Here is an 18258-nt window from a genome sequence, read left to right on the forward strand (position 1 = left end):
CGGTCTGGGAGACCGCAATGAAAAAAATCATAAAACGTTGCGGAGTCATTTTTATTGCTTAGTTTAATGTTTCTTAGAATTCTCAACTATTATCAAACTTATATTTAATATTATGCATTCCAAATACGAACCAACTTTTTCAGTAAAAATTGTTATTTGAAACAGGATAAAAAACTGATATAAAAAACACTTGAGTTATTATTATTACTATGGTACTATTTTTAATTAACTACTTAATTATCCACGTTATGCAACTAAAAATGTTTCCTTACAAATTTATAATATAATTATTATTCTTGAAAAATCACCAGGAATTGTTTTTGACAACTTTTTGACTCAATTCCACCAGCATTACGTTTATCGGTTTTTTCCAATTTAGTGACGTGAGGTCTCACAGACCGCTACTCAAATTGAGTTTCAACTTTTCAGAAATAAATAATAATACGAACGTTAAATTTTAAGAGTGCCATGACCTTATTATGCAAAATTATGACGCTCACGATTATTATTGATATTTTGAAATAGCAATTTTGAAAATATTCATAATTTTAGAAACGCAGTGGTCTCTCAGACCGCACGTCACCGGTTAAGGGTTATAAACTGTGTGCAGGCAAAAGATATAGCTGACATATATACGCCATGAGCACCTAAGAATAGACAATTCCAAGGTCAGAGCAGGTGAAAGGTTGCGAGGGGTGTGTAAGATGTTTAAGGGTGAGTAAACCCCTAAAATATTTTTGAGACATGGTCTTTAGTGAAATTTATGAGGGAACAAGCCAAAAATATATTTCCTCTATGAATGAATCGTAAATTGTTTCTGGCAATGCCATTAATTCATTTCACCGTATTACTCGCTTTAAGTTACAATATCAGCTTAATTTTGGAAGAAAAAAAGAAATGGAGCGCGTTTTAGGAAATTTAGTGAATGTTATTTTTACTCAATTTTTATTTATTGGGAAAATTACCGAGTAATCTAGTGAGTAAAGGAGAGAGATTCTGTTTAAAAAAATGAATTACCTGAAAATCTCATTATTCACAAAGTAATAAAACCAAATTCAAGTAAAATGAAAATAGAAATATCATCCTACTCTGGCCAAAAAGTGCAGCTCCGCACTCGTTTCAAATAGTTTTTATTGAATGTTATTTCTAGTACACAGGGAAAACTAAACACCCGAGAGGAATACGAAAATTATCAAGCAATGAAAACTCTCCAACTCCAGTTCCCTTCCACCTTCCTTTTCGCGGGGTGAACCCTTTCGCGAGTGATCCACTTCAAATGCAAACTCCGTGCACGCGGTGATTCACACATCTATTTAATCATCCTCACTTCTTTTTTTTTTTTTTGGAAACGTATGGGAAGGAAAGCGTAGTTTTGATGTGTTACAGCAGCGACCTCTGTGAAATGGAATCGCCCGCACGTGTCCCCCCACCCCCTCCACTTCCGAACCCTGGAGAACTTGATCGGTCACGAGGCCGCTTGCACACATGATCACAGTCACGTGCTACACACATCACTTGGCCAATGGTTCACTATTCGCGCGACGCAAGACGAATAATTGGGACAAATTCATCCCTCTGTTGGTTCCACAGGGTTTGAACCCATGTTTTGCTGGAAGATGAGCTCTGCGATTTTGATTCTTATTTTATGTTATATTTTACAGTAATTTAAATCTTTCTGCATTTTTACGGATGTTGAACAAAACAAGTAATGTAGTGATACGAGGGTGAACGCAGTTTTGCCAAAATTAAAGCAGATTTAAAAACTCAATCTCATTGCCCGTCAAATAATTTGAACTCTGGAGTAGTGTGAAAATTGTTAAAACAATGCATCGATATGCAACACAGGTTTATCCAAACACAAATATCAATACTTTCCTCCTCTGGCCAAAAATACGGAGTTTTACACGTTTGGAATTCTCGAATGATATTTTAAATTCAATCTCTGGCACTGGGTAAAGTAAACTCCATCGAGAAACATGGAATTATAGAAAAAATGAAGCGGTAACCTATCCATCTTGTCAATTATGAAGCGGAGAAATCATACGAGAAGCGTATTTTCCCCAGTAATGAACATGTCTTAATGCATTGTGCTTCGTAGTCATGGCGTACCAGAGAGCAGATTTATAAGCCCAAGACTGTTGATCAACTGAGTGGAATAATATGTGATTAATGTATAACAACGAGCAATTTTCAGAGAAATCAAAGAAACAATTAATACAAAACTTTCAAAATTTTCTTTCATTAGTGGCTGGGTTTATGGGAGAAATTAGACAAGGAAAAGGAGGTAGGAATTGCTATTTGAAATGTTTTTCAGAAGAGAGTTTGACTGGAGTCTACTTGGGACAGCAAGATATAATGTGGAGGCTCAGTCTTCTCTCTCATTACCTCAAGAAGCAACAGTTTCTCTTGTATAACACTAGGGGGCATTGAATCCTCCCCTTCTTTTGGATCCACGGTACGAAAAATCATCTTAATTTGTTCATTGAAAGAGGAGCCATTGAATATCCATAAAAATATAATATCCTTTCCATAAAATTTTGACTGCTTTGTTAAAAGATAAAAATTGGGCTTTTCATGAAATACTTCATTTGGAAATTCCATAAAAATGCACAGTTAACTTGGACTTTTTAAGCAATGTCTATGAATTTGCTGAAGGAGTATAAAATATGACAAACTTTCGTTTAAAAAAATTTATATTGACCGCGCAATATCATAAAATCACTGCTAAACATGATATGTTGGATCCTCGCCACGAAAATGTTTGAATTATTATAAAATTACTTCTGTTGTTGAAGTAAGAACATGACGGTTGAATCCTACAATAATGGACCCCGGAGATTAATGAAAATGGAAGAACAGATCCATTGATGGTATCCAGACTTAATTATTAGATAAAGTAATACTTACTTAAGCTGGAGCAGGTTTTTACTGCATTATTTACGAAGAGATAGAGCAAGGTTTTTTTTCATTGCATAGCGCGAAACCTCGTCAAAACCATCATAGAAGCTCACCTATGTGACTATGATGATCTATTAAAATATGACCACCCTGTCCATAATCTATACACGAAACATACTCAAATAAAAATGCCGAAGAGTGTCAGTGTTATCCTTTACACCGCCGGGAGTGATAAATCCCAAACAACTGAAGCTTGTATGGTGTTGAAGATACAGAGGACTGCTACATGGACCCGTGCATGTCCAGGGATCAGGGGAGGTAAGCCTTGTTCATTGAGCTCTTTCGTCGGCTCTTGGAATATCGGAGCTGGTGTCTGCGACAGATCGGTGTGAAAATATTGGATAAAAAACACGAGAAACGGTGTTCGCTTTCATGCGAGCGCTCACGATCGCTTCGTATGTATACGCCAATATATGTTTTTTGGTTCTGGTTAAAAAATAGACGCAAAGAGATTCTTGAAATGCATTTCATTCTTGAAAATTGCCCGCGTAGAAGTTTTAATACAAATTTATTTTAGAACGTGTGAAATGGTGTAACTCACAACATTGCCAATCACTATCTTCATTTGGTAATCCATTATAACTTCATGAAATGAAAACGTTTACTGAGCTCAATGTTATATTTTTCCTTGTTTGCTAGAAGATATTTCATCATGCCCTAACATAATGTTAAAATCTAATACATTTGCATCAATGTTTGAAACATCTAGGCTCTTTTTGGATTTTATTCTTCATCAATAGCATCTACTGCTTAGTTGATCAAAATCCAATTAGTTCCACTAAGTTCAGCTAAAAAATGTATTTGGTAGGAGGAATGTGATTGGTGGTAAGATGCTTTAATTCTATCGCGTCATATTGAATTTTTATAACTAAAAACGGGTAGATATGAGGCCAAAAAACAAGCATAAAGATAGAGAACATCCATCACATTGAAAACGACGAATTTCCGGCTTACTAGGCAGTGTGAAACTCCCGCCGTCGTTTTACTTGCTAATAATGAATAGTTCAGACTCTGCGAAATTACTTGGAGGACGGGAAGTAGCCAGCCCCCTTAACTAGTCTTTAGTGTAATGTTCGTGCCAGGGGAATTGATTGTGCATCCTCTAAATACGTGTAATTCCGCGCCAAAGTGTCCTTTCTACCTGAGATAGAGAGAAGCCGACTTGAGGCGTTACGCGGGGGCGATAGTTCCAATTTGTGCAACGGTGCCCTCCCCCCTTCCCGCCCCCCTCCTCTCCGGCAGTGACCTCATCAGATAGCAGCAGCGTCCACGGCGCACCATCTGATATGACGGCGACGCAAAGCGAGGAAAAGAGGAAAGCGCGAGAATTGCGCCGAAGAGGAAGACTATTGTGACGCACACTCCGCGAGGCCTTCCTTCAACTTGCTGCGCAAACTGCCAGACTCAGCGGCGCCATCTCCTTCCACTCCTTGCATCCGTATCGAGCGATTGTGTGGAAAAAAATATACACGGTGAACGCTCATGTTTCATTCACGCAAGTCGAAAAATCATAGCTCTTAAGGATTTTATTTTATTTTTCTCATCAGAGAACATCTCGCTTCGAGGCGATCTCTTGTTTTTCCGTGCCCTTTGCCTCGTCGAATAAATTCTGGGTAGTAATTGGTGCTCTGTCATAGTCACATATTTTGAGTTTTGCTAGAAGATGAAATTAAGGGTATTTGGGATGGCCATCAACATTTTCCGACCTGCGGATGTATCACAGCCCTGCCCCATGGTCTTTTTGGGTCATATTTAAGACGTTGAAATATAGAAAATATTAATTTAGCATTAGAACCTTTTAAAATAATAAAATGATTTCTGCTAGAAAGAGCAGATATTTTGAGCGTGAAAATAATAATAAAAAAGATATTCATTGCACTGCCCAAATATTACACCGAAATACAAAGATTATCAGTGAAATTAGGCACAACTAGAAGATACAATCTTATGCACGGGTTGCCATACGATAAAAATAAGTCAATTCTCGGCAGTACATTTTACAAATAAGTTTTAAACAAAAGTAGCTCATATATGACTCATCTTAGTAACATTTGTCGATGCATAACGAATAAAATGAATAATACGCATGTGAACAAAAACCATAGCAAAATGTAATAAAAATACAATGCCAGGAAATCAAAATTAATGGTAACTAGGTGTGGCAATACCTTAGTAACATAACATCAATAAATATGTACAAAGTTAAGAGCCCCAATGATGATTTAAAATAAATCGAAACGTTGGTTGGCTATAACTTACATTGACCTAAACCCCAGGAAATATTTTAACATAAAAATTATAATAAAATAAAATTTTAAGAAAAATAAAAGAAAACAAAAAATTTTTAAGAAAAAGCGAGAATATATGGAAAACAACGGCAACTGTTGCCGTACGAGGTAGGGCTAATTTCGAGCGGCGATTAAGTTTCGTGCGCACGTGAAAATCGCCTGGTCCAAATGAACATCGTGTCGAGAGTCTTTCCATCGGGGGTCATGCCTCGCGGACGCATATGAATAGACTTTCTGAAAGGCAAAATTAGCAATTCGTTCAAAGTAAGCCCTTGCGAAAAATTAGCCTCAGAGATTTCGGCGTTTAGGGGAAAAATAACTCTAAATGCTCTCCATGATTAATTTATATTGAAATCTTCGATAACAATTCATGCATTTAGTAGTTACAATACATAGATAAACTTTCATGCAGCCATGAATTGTTTTGAAAACACAAAAACAGAGGACATTAATATTTAATTATTTATTATCAAATGATATTCCCCTTTATCTCGCTGGAAATAATTGATCATAAACAGTAGCATAAAGCATACGTTTATATCATTTTCTGGTTTCAGGGGCTTCATACCATTATTGTAAGAACACTATTATTGTATTACTGCGTGACTATTATCGTATTTCAATCGCACAAAAGTAATAGGGTTTCTCATTAAAAATTGGAATAACATAACAGAAAATATGTATGTTTTCGAAATCATGGAGCAGGATAATAATGAATATTATTGTATTGAAAGCCCAAAATTTTCCGACTCCATCCCTTTTATTAACCTAGTGTTCCGACTCAACATCTTCACTTTATTTCACAAAACCGTTTGTTCTATTTTCCCTCAATAGCCTTTTTCGCATCCTTCACTCAATCACGGGAAGCCCTCTTCCTCCGATTACCGTCAATCAATTCATTTTTCTCCTATCCTACTAATCCAATAATTTTCCCACGCAGACTGCCATATCAAGGAATACTTCACTTGCCTGTTTGACGAACTATCTATCTCCACCTTTTTTCCTATTATTCCATTGGAAATATCTGAAGCCTCATGCCACAGGGTGCAAATAATTCTTATGTTTGCAATCGCGTACGTAAAAAAATAACAATTGAAGAATAGAATTTTGCAGTCCCAATATAATGTGGATGAAAATCAGGAAATACTTTTTCTAACAAAAAATAAACCAAATCTTCGATAAATGCCTTATTTCCTTATATCGTAACCATTTCTCATCTTAAATTCTAGCGTCAACACCGAGAACATCATAGGTATAATTGGAGACAACAGTACATGGATACCTCGACGTAAGGCATGGCTAGATGACGTTGAAAAACGAAACAATAGGTACAGAATAAAATTCGTTCGTCGAAATAGTCACACCTGAAGCAAATTCCAACAATGACAACACAGATTACTGTCATTGCGTGCGTGATTGAGAGAAAAATGTCTTTGCCAGGTAACCGAGGAAGTTAAGTTTTCTGAGGATGAAAAGAAGTAAAAATGCGATCCATGGTGGCTGTTGAGGTCGACGTTGGTTTGCGTCACCTTCGAATGCTTTCGCAAGGGAACTGTTATTTCGCGAGGGAGTCAAGCGTGAAGAGAACACTGGCGCCACCATTGTTCAACGAAACGCGAGCAATTCGTAAAAGGCTCGTACTAGAATGTCACTGACGACGTAAAACTGTCGTCATTTAAAACCTAGAAAACGGCCTAACATGTTAAGGCCGTCATCCATCACTTACAAGAATTTCCATGCGTGACCTTCTGCTCCGGAAATGATCCAATTGCATCGCTACAACGTCTTAGTCATTTCTTAAGTTCCGACGTCGACATAAACCATTAATGGCACAATGAATCTGTTAAAATACGAGTAGAGAATCAGTTGGTGCGGGAGGAGGAATTTGTAATAAATTATAATAATATGTAGATAAAACGAAGTAACAGGTTATATATATATATATATATATATTTTAGCGCAAGTTTTATAGCGCCATCTGGAAGCGTTTAGCACAGAAGCCTTACAGGCGACATCTGATTAGTGCTACGTAACCTGCGGCGAAAATGGGCATTGCAAAAATATTCAGGAAATCTCAGCATCGAAAATCTATTCTCCAATCTCCGTCAACATTTGATGATTCTCTGTGGCTGATACTGATGATATTAAAAACCCATGGTTGCACTAACCAGGGTGTATTGTCATTTCATTTACGAGGTTAACTTAAGGCAGAACATATTCCGTCATTTTCAGTTAGGACACCACTTATGAAAGAAGGCCATGCTAGGGCGTTATAACTTGTGGCATTCTAAGGCTGTAATAAAAAGTGGGATTTACAGCCATCGGAAATGCCATGTTTTATAATAATGACACAATTACATGTTTTGATTTCTATCAAAAGCCTTGGTAATAAAAAAAAGCGAATTTGTGAAGTTGTATCCTTCTCAAAAGTCATCATGAAATACACCATTGGGTGTTGTTGCTTTGTGGGTCTTAAGATGACGGCAATAACAAGTAAAAAATCGACTCATTAGAAAAATATTAGATAAAAAAAGTTGTCCAATTCTTCAGAAAGGAAAAGAATAGGCAGTTATTGGGAAAAAATAGGCAAATGGATATATCGCGCATGGAAGTAATATTTGAGCACATCTGCCCCTCCCGCTAGAAATTCAACGTTAATTGGAACTGACATCAGCAAGACATCAGAGACTGAAAGGCTATATGAACAGTGATTGGCTGGACAATTGAGAACAGTCTTCTTTCAAAGTGACAGAGATGGCATAATTCTGGAGCCCCATTCTATTTTCAGGAACATCAAAAACGATATAATAAGAGAAATATTTCCTCAAATGGATAGGAATACGTTTTGCCCAGGGATAAGAAGGGAATTTCACAACAACTTGGCCATACCTAACTACAAAATTCCAGCATAAACTTTTAACCTCTCTTCTAAATTTAGAGGACGCACACTCAACCTTAGGTAGGTCTTTTCGCCTTTTAATTATTTCCTCAGATGTATGTTTTTATATTTGAGATACAGAAAATTTTAAAAAGGTTAATTCTAGAGGCCATGCCACGAAATTTAAGCTCTGGATGGTTGAGACCAGCAGGAACCAAAATTAACAATAATATTTAGGAAGAAAACGGACCATTTTTCCACTGCAGAAACTTTGAGCGAAGCGCAACGATTGGCCGCGAGTTTGCCCAGTTGCCGGATGCCTCGCATACAACGCGAAAGACTTATTAAAAATTGTAGCACAGTGGACCACTAACATAAACACAGTGTTAAGGAGGATATGCAGGAACGTATCGTACGTGCTTGTAATTCTCTTCAGCCGGCAACACTGGAAGAAGTAAATAAGTGTTTCATTCAACGAGTGAAGCAGTGTATCGTTGTACAGGGTCACCACTTTGAGCACCTTTGAATGATCGACTCCTGGGCAAGGTACATGTACTGTACTGTACAGTACTGTTGTAAAGGAGAGTGACATTTGTGTTATGTTTTGACTTGCTTGTCATTTGTTTACTGCTAACTCGAGTAAGTGGACGAGTTTCTTATGTTTTCATAACGTTGTGTTTATGTTAATGGTCCACTGTGCTACAATTTTGAATAAGTCTTTAGGAGAGGAAATGAATTGCCGAATTAAAAGTATAGGGTGACATTTAAAAAAGACATACTGCTGTTCATATCTTTGTAAATAACTAAGCTACAAGGAAGGCAATCATGCTGATTAATGTCCCCCTGACGGCTTATGAACATTTGCTTGACACATTTTTGAATTTGCATCTGGACAAAAAGTTATTTCGGGTGGTCAAGATAGATGGGACACCCTGTATACACTGCACATTTGGAAATGACAACATCAGTTTAAAGGGAGTAATCTAACAAAGTCGAATCGGGCGGGAGGAATGCGTCCACATAACGGCTGGTAATCTGACACCCCCCACCACACGCCGATTGAAGCGACTTGCGAAGTAAAATCTAGATGCTACAGGCAATATGCCCTCGCGACGGCAGCCTAATCAACCTCCATACCCCAGGAGCACTTCGTTTGAAGAGTCATTTCATTTTCGTCTCGAATGCGGGAACGGTCTGGCAACAACATCCCCAATCATTTTGCAAAATTCGCCGGAATCCATCTCGCAGCGATGTCTTCGGCGCCTTTACTCCATCTCGTCCCGAAGAAACTGAGCGGAGATTTATACTCCCGTGGATTGGAGGTGACCGTGGTGGTCTCTGGTTTACGGGAGAAGCAGTTATTGGCTGTTTCTTTTAAGGAGGAAAAATCAAATCAGAGCATAGGGGAGGAGGTGAATATTGTGAAGAGAAGCATGTAAGGCGGGAATTTAATTAATTACATCGGCAGCACTTCATTAACAGTTCAGTCAATTGAATTGGAATGACATGGTTATTACCCTAAGCACCTGGATATCCAGGCAGACTTTCGCAACGGCTTAAATCTTAAACGCCGCTTCTCCAAAGTGACAGACACATTGGTCATGACGGACCAAAGTGAAATTTATAGACTTATGTGTGGAGACAGCGAAGTTTGATTATTCGGTCAGACAGGAAGAAGCATGAAAGACCGAGCAACTAAGTACAAGAGGGGTTATGAAGAGAAGAAGTGGTCAGGTATGTTGCTAGTTACACCACCAAGCAATCTTATTCCAAGACAATTCTTAGACTAGGCATACCGAACAAGATGTTGACGTCTCAATCATTGGCGGATCCTGGATGGGGACAAGGGGCTAGGTGGGGGGGTCTGGGGAGACCTCCCAACAGTAGTGGGGGTCGGGGAGGTAACGAAAGTTTTGATAATTTCGAGGCAACAACCCTCATTAACAATCGGATAAATTTTTTTCTCGGGGACCTACTCTCCTGTATATTATTCGGCAAATCTTAAGTCCACACTGTGACACCGGAGACCGAGTTCGGGGTTATAAAGCCACTGCGGGGAAAACAACCCTTATTTGCCGCTATTCCGCGTCGCACGTATTTCAAAGCACTGTACTTTGTGAAACAGGTCACTTTTTAAAGTCACGTGTGCAAAGTTATATACACCAAGGATAAAATTTGCCGTGCTGCGAACACAGTTACTTTTTTGTAATGCAGTGCTTTAAAAGGACTGGATTCGGTTAGGCTGACGTTGATTGCTCCTTGTATTTGAACAATCTGTACGTAAGTACGTAGGTCATACGCCATATGAATGATGAAAACGAGCGTAAAACTTTTCAAGTAGTACATTAGTACTATTGAGGGATGAATCAGAAATACGCATCTAAGTTCAGAAGTTAGGTCCCTCAGTGATAACCAAATGACATCAAAGAATGCAATCACAACTCCGAGATGAATGCTTCAGGGAATTAACTCCAGGAACTTCGAGAGAGGAATTAACTTCGCTAACTAACTCATCAACAGTGCGTGGCATGTTGACGCCGTAAATGACGAGGAATGAAATCCACTATGATTTCGATTTCTAAGACTGAAAGGGAATAAATGAAAGACTGCTATCTTAGAAATTCATCCTCTCGCATTTGGGAGAAAATATCTGTTGAAGTCGAATTAAGACGGACGCAGTTAAGACTGCCCTCAATAATAAAACAAAATAATTATGCAGCCAAATAAAGAACCAATACGTTGCCCACGTACTGAGTATTTAGCAAGCTACTCGGTTATTTAGCATTAAATGAGATGATGCCAAGACGGTAAATTATTAAATTTACAAAGAAATGCGATTAATATCAGTCGGGACAGAACTTAAAAGGGCCGAAAGACGGTAGGAAAGATAACGCTAAATTATGGACAGCCAAGGCATTGGCATTTGGAGTAGGAAGTTCGCACGGGTGTGTCGGGAAGGCATTAGTATACTCAAATGTTGATGAAGGAAACAATATCATTATCGTCAAAGTGGGAATCCAGGGCGCTGTTAATTAATCTTATAGCTGATGTTGACATATTATCGGAAAAAAGTCAGTCACTTTTATTAATGCGTTGAAATTTCACGAGAAATTGCCTAAAACAACTCTCAATACATGTAATCGCTTTAGATTTCAAGTCTTTCTACGCCTCATTCCCTTTGCCTATGCACGTGAGCCTACCTTTAACCGGTAGATTACTAACTATAATAAAATGAGCACGTTAACTCATTGGTAGGTAGATAAAAGTTGGCGGAAACATCCTTAGCGTGAGCCAGGGGCGGCAGGGCCGGTGGAGCGAGGCGATCGAGCTTCCTTAGTGTCATGGCGTGGCGCGCACGCAATTTTCGGGCCAGATGAAACACGTGGGCAGTTTATTTTTGGGGAGGAATTGGTGTGATGTGGTGAACGCTTCGGGTCGGTGGGCAAACGAGAAAGGTCATCTAGGTGGCCCAAGCCAAGTGGAGAGCGGTGGGCGGAGCATTGAAGGGGAGAGGAAATTTGGAGTAGCTGAGCGACAACACAAGTCATTTGCGCCGATGGAAAGGGTGGAGAGAAACCCGGTTTACACTTTGAAGTACAAGTCTGAGTCTTCCTCGGGATGTATATTTTCTGCCAGGGACCCGACCAATGGGATTAAATTCCGTGGAAAATATTCCGTACAATATGCCCCAACTATGAAGCCTCTTTTTCAGCTATCCGACATTATTTTATGCAAGGTGCTACTATTCAATAGCTTCTAAAAGTACTTACTTCTAAACTAACTGGATTTTATGCAAAACATATTTAAAAACCCTGGGGTTCACATAGCCCGCACATGAAAATACCACGGGCTTCAAAGTGCTAACGTATTAGCCTTCTCTTAGCAAAAGAAGCTTAGTTACATGATGACGGCGGCGCGATTGACTCAAAAGGACTGGACAGATATTACCTAAAAGAAATGAGGATTTAATTATAATAAGTACATTACTAGTTACAGGCAATTTTCAAATATACATAACCGGTTCCAATGTATATTTTATTTTCTTCAGGTCATTCTTCATTATCTACTGGTCAATCTATTGAAACCGGTCATGGGCAATTTGAGACAATTTTCCACCAAATTTTATTTACTGAAATTGCTGTATGTGATAGAAATCCAACGTATTAAGCCTGAAATAGCTCTTAAAATTATCCAAAATAAGAGTAGGTACATGCCCTAATTCTGATTTCAAATCTCTATGGTTGTGGTCTATGAAGGAAAAAATTTTCTTCGCCATTTTACTGTTATTTACTTTGGACCGCTCAGTTGCCAACCTCATTGAATATGTGGCACTTCAAATTTGGGTTTCATTCATAATTCCGTGGGAAATCATCAAAACAGGGAAACATCAGTATACTATGATATTCTCTGAAACTTTGAGGGGGGAATCTGTCCCCTTCACCCCCCCCCCCCCCCATAGTTAAGCCACTGTCCCGAGGTGTCTTTTCTGACGAAGTTAGCCATACCTTACGGACGCCAACATACTACGGAAGATCAGATCATATAAATAAAATAAGAGAGATAGATTGTAAAACAGACAGATTCAGAATGTCATTTTTTCCACGATAAATAAGAAATTATAACGGCAGCGATAGAACTCATAAATAAATTGCATGACTTGTAGAGTAGCCTACTAACCTATGTAAAACTTAATGCATGTTTCTTAATTTTATTATTATTTCTAACAGCATATAGTAGTATAATTTGTTGGTGTACGTGACGTTTTATTGGACTGTGTGGTGTGCATGTGGAAGTCCAAATGCATGCTGCATGCTGGTGATTGATCACCCCCTGCCAAACACCCTTGAGGTGGCTCGCAGGGTATTATGTAGATGTATACTTGGGCTTGGGCTTCACAGCGTTGAATTCGGTGATGGGAGACAATCGGTCTGATTCGCAAAAATGCTCCATCTAAACCTAAATCAGCAATAATGTGAAGTATGCCTGTGAAGAGTTCCCGTAAGTCGTTGGTTTTTAACTGCATGTTCTGCTTATGCCTCCGGGTTTGAAAAAAGGGGTGGTGATGGCGGAACGGTCGCTGCTCTTCCTCTTCGCCCCCCTCCCGCGCTTCTTCGTTTGAGGGGAAGAATGGTGGTGGGGGTGGGTGGGGCGGGAGGGGAGGGGGTGGCATTGTCCGCCCCCCCGGCTGCAGAATGAAAAAGAGCTCCCAAGAGTTCCGCCTCCTCGCGGCGATAAGTTCAACGACTCCCGCCGAAGAGCAGCGTGCAATGTTCTCAGTCCGAGGCGAAGGAAAAACGCGGCCGAACGGCCCAACCGAAGAATTTCAGCGTCCCGCAGCTAATGCGCTCCTCCTAAAACCACGGTTGCCGCGAGGAGGACATTTCCCACGGGCCATCCGAAAAACGGAGGCGATGTTTCCAAAAATAAATCCGAATTTTACGAGAAGGGCTTCCCACGAAATGTAATTCCGGCATTTATTCCACAAATATTGATATAACCCACCACCAAAAAAATATTTTAATATCGTGATGTCGGCTTTGCAGCCGGGACAGGCTCTCCTTTAAATGCCGAGGATCACAGAAAACAGGAGAAATTTTAAATATATGGGGGTTAGCCACGTTGAAAACATTACGGAGTCACCCGCAATGCATAAATTGTGCGAGAATTCCATAGAGATAAAAATCATTCACTTTGATGGCGGATTAGAACCCGGATCTCCCGATTTCCAGTCGACTGCATTAACCAGTTATGCTACCGAGGCGAGGCTTCCATGGCTATCCATGACGCGTCTCTCCCTTCCGCGGAGATTTGTGGACTATACCGGACAGGTTGGCCATAAGGTTGTGTCAGCCTGAAATATCATTCGTTGCTGAACACAGCATCTCCCAGCACAGAACGTTTTGCACGAGGCTAAGATCCTGAGTCACGGAGAAACACTTTGGGAAATGTTGACGGGATAATCCATTGAGATCCGTCAGCAGGAGAGAACTGCTGAATCGCGACCTTAGATAAGTACTCCCTCAGAAATTCATTTAGTCCCGAGCATCGGAGGACCCATGAAATTAGGCGGGAATTGGGGGAGTAATCACAGGTCACCTGAGCCCATAACTGCTTGATTAACTGATGAAATGACAACATTATTTGAGCCTAGGAACGCGTCATCATTTTGAGCCTCCCTTTACGCTAAACTTTTGGAATGTATCTTCATATTTGGCAATATTTTAGAGAAAAACGAAATTTCTATCACAGAACTTTTCATCCTTAAGCCACCCCAAGCGCCCGCATGGCTTCCAAAAATCATGCAAAAGCAACGATTCATAAAATTGACCTTATTTATCGTTTTTTTTTATTTCGCACAAAAATTTACATTTTTAAAATGCTCATAAAGAGATCCTTTTCGAGGGAAATAAAACATTTTAGCTATGAGGAATTGACGACGAGTAGTTGATGATTAATTGTGATCGTCGACCTGAGTGAGGACTACGGGAGGAGAAAAGGTGTCTGAAAGTACAACTACACAGCAGCATTCCTGAAATTGTAATGTAAATATACTGATACATCTAAAAATGCACATTTAAACTAAGATATACGTAAATTTCAAAGTGACTAAATAATTGATTATCATACGGTATAGGAAAGTGTTGATATTATGACAAAATATGAACTTTAAACAGCTCACCAAACCCACTAATTTCTTAAGTAACAAATCCATTCCGTAAGAGTTACTAAAATACCTCAGTTTAGTAAAATATGCGCTTCAATCGACTTAGACTGTGGGAATAAATTGGAGTCGAGTAAAATCTATCGCCGAACAGTCTCCATTTTACGCAGCCTAACAATACCTACACTTTAATGTGAAAAGCTACCACAGATGGGAGGAATTCTTTGAAAATCATAATTTTGGAGCTTTAATTTGCGCTGTTAGGCACCTTTGCGGTCTTCTAATTACTGCCGTTCTTCGCATGACGGTTTAGCCACCTCTCCTGCAGGTGTTTTTAGGCAAGCAAGCTTTTCCATGGCAATGAGATATATTCAGCCAAAACTTAAAGTAAGTCACCGACGCATTGCACAGCAGTAGAGACCTGACATTAAACACGAATGTCTTTGCAACTAAACGACCATTTCCCACGGGCGTCACTCGGCCAACCTGCACAGCCCCCATTTCACACGTGGACGGCACAGTAATTCACCTCATCGACGCTGAACGCACGAGTTTTTTATTTGCTTTCCGCTTGAACGAGCATGGGTCACACGATACCTGCTACTTCGGAAGAGGATGAGATTTTTCACAGCGAAGATAAACCGTTTTCTCACAATTCTGGCTGGATCGAAGATGCATTCGAAGCCTTCAAAGGCGTCAGGTGAATCGAGACGAAACGGAAACTTGAGCAGTGATTTATTAAGTCAACAGAAGTACGCTAAATTACGGATGTCTCGTCAAATAGTTAAAAAGAGAACAGGCCAGAGGAGGCATGGGCGCAAATGCCAAACGAGAATTTAAAGTTTATACCATCCAGGGAAAGTTTAGAGCTACAATTCATTTGGGAATTGGGCATTATTGAGAGTTGGATACTCGTTAAAATATGTTCAGAACGTAATCTGTACACCATCATCATCCTCAATGGCTAAAAATCATACAATTTACAGAAGGCTCCTACTGTCTAATGTGAAAATTTTGACTTGTGATACATCCAATAGGAAGGTTTCCTATTATTTTTTTATTGCCTAAATCGAAAGATTATCACTCCTGGAGTTCGCATTTCACGCTCTTAGATTTTCGAATGACGATACCTATTTTTCGCGATTAAACGAAAAGTGAAAAATTTCAAGCGCGCGAAAACGCGAAGGCTAAGTAAGAATGCTGGGAAAAGTCCGTGTGACGTATTTATGGTTCCAGCTGTCGCCGTGTGAGTTGACCTTGGGGCGAGGCTTTGAGCGCTGATACAACGCAGGCTGAAGGAAGGTAGATGAGTACCCTGCTAGCTGGTAGCGCATGACTTAAATAATGATTATTATTACCCTATCAAAAGAAGGAAACTTTCCGACCTTAGCCAGTTTTAGTAAGTGATATTAAGACATGTTTCCCTGAGCTCTGTGCCTCATGCATGCATTGGTAATCTCAGAAGATGTAAAACTCCTATCTACACGTATAGAATCGAGGTCCCTGTGACGTCACGTGGAGTGGCATCGCATGGGCGCCAATCTAGCTAGCCTTTTTCAAATGAGGTTAAAATTGACCATTGCCATTCGTCTAAACTGGGATTTCCAAAACCAAATAATTTGTACATTATGAGTACACTAATGGTGGGTAAGGAATCGCAATCAATGCATTTCGTTTTCCCTGATGAAGGAAACTATCCTATTTCCTTTTAATCCAAACCTCACTCGGAAGGATTCGAAATGAGCATTGATTCGTTTTAAACCGACTAGTTGCGGGTTTAAGGTCTCAGCGAAAAATCAGTGAGGTGCTGGCGGTGGCTGAGTGAATGGTGATTTTTTTTCATGAAAGCGGAAGGCCTCGTCGTGAGGAGGAGGAAGATGAGGCGGAGACCTTCCCCCCCCCCCTTCACGCTACACCTTGCGTGGTTGGGGGAGAAAGAGAGGGGTTGTTTCGCTAGGATGCCGTGGCCTACAAGAGTACCACACTCGACAATGAATGATTCTTTACACAATATTCTTTATCTTCATTGATTTTTTCGCTTGATCCTCGGCCATTATATAAATTATTTGTAGAAAATATTTTATAAGTATATATCATGAACCGAAGCATTTTAAGGGGAATGAACATTTCAAATTTCAACTTATATTATTTACTATGCACAAGAAAGATGAAAATACCAAAAGACTTTTAGGCTGCCTCACCCTGGAAATATGGGAAAGGCAACATTGAGAGAGCTAGAACTAAAGAAAGAGTAATCTGTTGATTTGGGAAAGAAAAATCCCTTTTGAGGGATTAGCTGGAATTTTGGAACATTACTGTTAAGAAATTTTACCCTGCCGGTACCAATAATCCATAGAAGATTATGCGAGAAACGGAAAAGGAAACTCAGGACTTTGGGCTGAATGTGAGGCAGGAGCCATGAAGATGAAGTGCTTCGCGTACTTCAACAATAGACGAGGGCATTCAGAAGAAGACGTAGACAAAAATTATTGGGATAAAGTCCTTGGATTTATTCATCCAGCCTCCTTACTGTCCATAATACGAGCACAATGTCATTAATCCTAAAAAAAAATGTTTTGATCCATTTGTATGAGGTGGGTTTTATGCTCTCGGTGAAAAGTCAAATAATTTAATTCTGTAGGAATTTTTTTCACCAAATTAGTTTAGGCAGAATAACGCGAATGGTATTAGAGGAAGGAAGGAATAATTAGGACACAAGCTCAGGCAAAGGAACTTTCTGTCAGAAGAAATATCCTCCAGCAACCAGTAATCTTTAAGCCTTTAAGTGAGACGATCTGAAAAGAGGAATGGACCCGATGGAATTGTTTGCGGGTTCCACACCGGATTTACACTTCATTTTCGGCAACATTTCGGTCAACGGCTCCGCGATTGAAAAAATGCGCCAAATCGCACCTCGCCAACGACAGAATAGAAGGCACCTGATGGATTTGGGAAAATAGAAACCTTATTCGTAAACCAGAGAAGAAACCTGAAGCAATTCACGAGGGATGCATCGGATCTTACAATTGGTGAAGCAGAATCTGGTATGGGTTCTCACCAAATTCTTCCTACCCCATTTATTCACTGTAGTCTTTTCGCACTCTCGTCGTTTATTGTTGGATGACGCCGTGAAGGTTCACCGCAGGCTAGCCTACGGTTATTTCCCAGAGTTATCTCCTCAGTCCGTCAGCTCTCGCCACAGTGGCTGGCATCATCTTCAACTCCCCCTTAGAGGGAGGGCCGGTTCGCGGGCGCGTGTCGCATTCGCGTGCGCCGCCGTGAGGCGTGGTCGCCGACGCGTGTCCGCGCGTGCAGGGGTCACGGGGCGCGATGCAACACGACGACCCGAGGCAGAAACTTAACCCGACATAACCGTGGATTCGAAAAATTTGCAAGAGTACAGAGAGTCGTTTCAGGCTAAGTATTATGGAATTCTAACATATTAGTATATTTAAAGTTAGTGCTGCCAATTT

The 18258-nt window shown here is 39.9% G+C and overlaps 1 protein-coding gene across 1 annotated transcript in view; it reads right to left on the reverse strand.

Moving 5' to 3' along the window:
- LOC124163192 (protein couch potato-like) overlaps positions 1-18258 on the reverse strand; it is a 267554-nt gene that overhangs the window by 179932 nt on the left and 69364 nt on the right. The gene's annotated exons all lie outside the window — the stretch shown is intronic.

The sequence above is a fragment of the Ischnura elegans genome, chromosome 8, assembly GCF_921293095.1.
Source record: "Ischnura elegans chromosome 8, ioIscEleg1.1, whole genome shotgun sequence".
In the NCBI taxonomy this organism is placed as follows: Eukaryota; Metazoa; Arthropoda; class Insecta; order Odonata; family Coenagrionidae; genus Ischnura; species Ischnura elegans.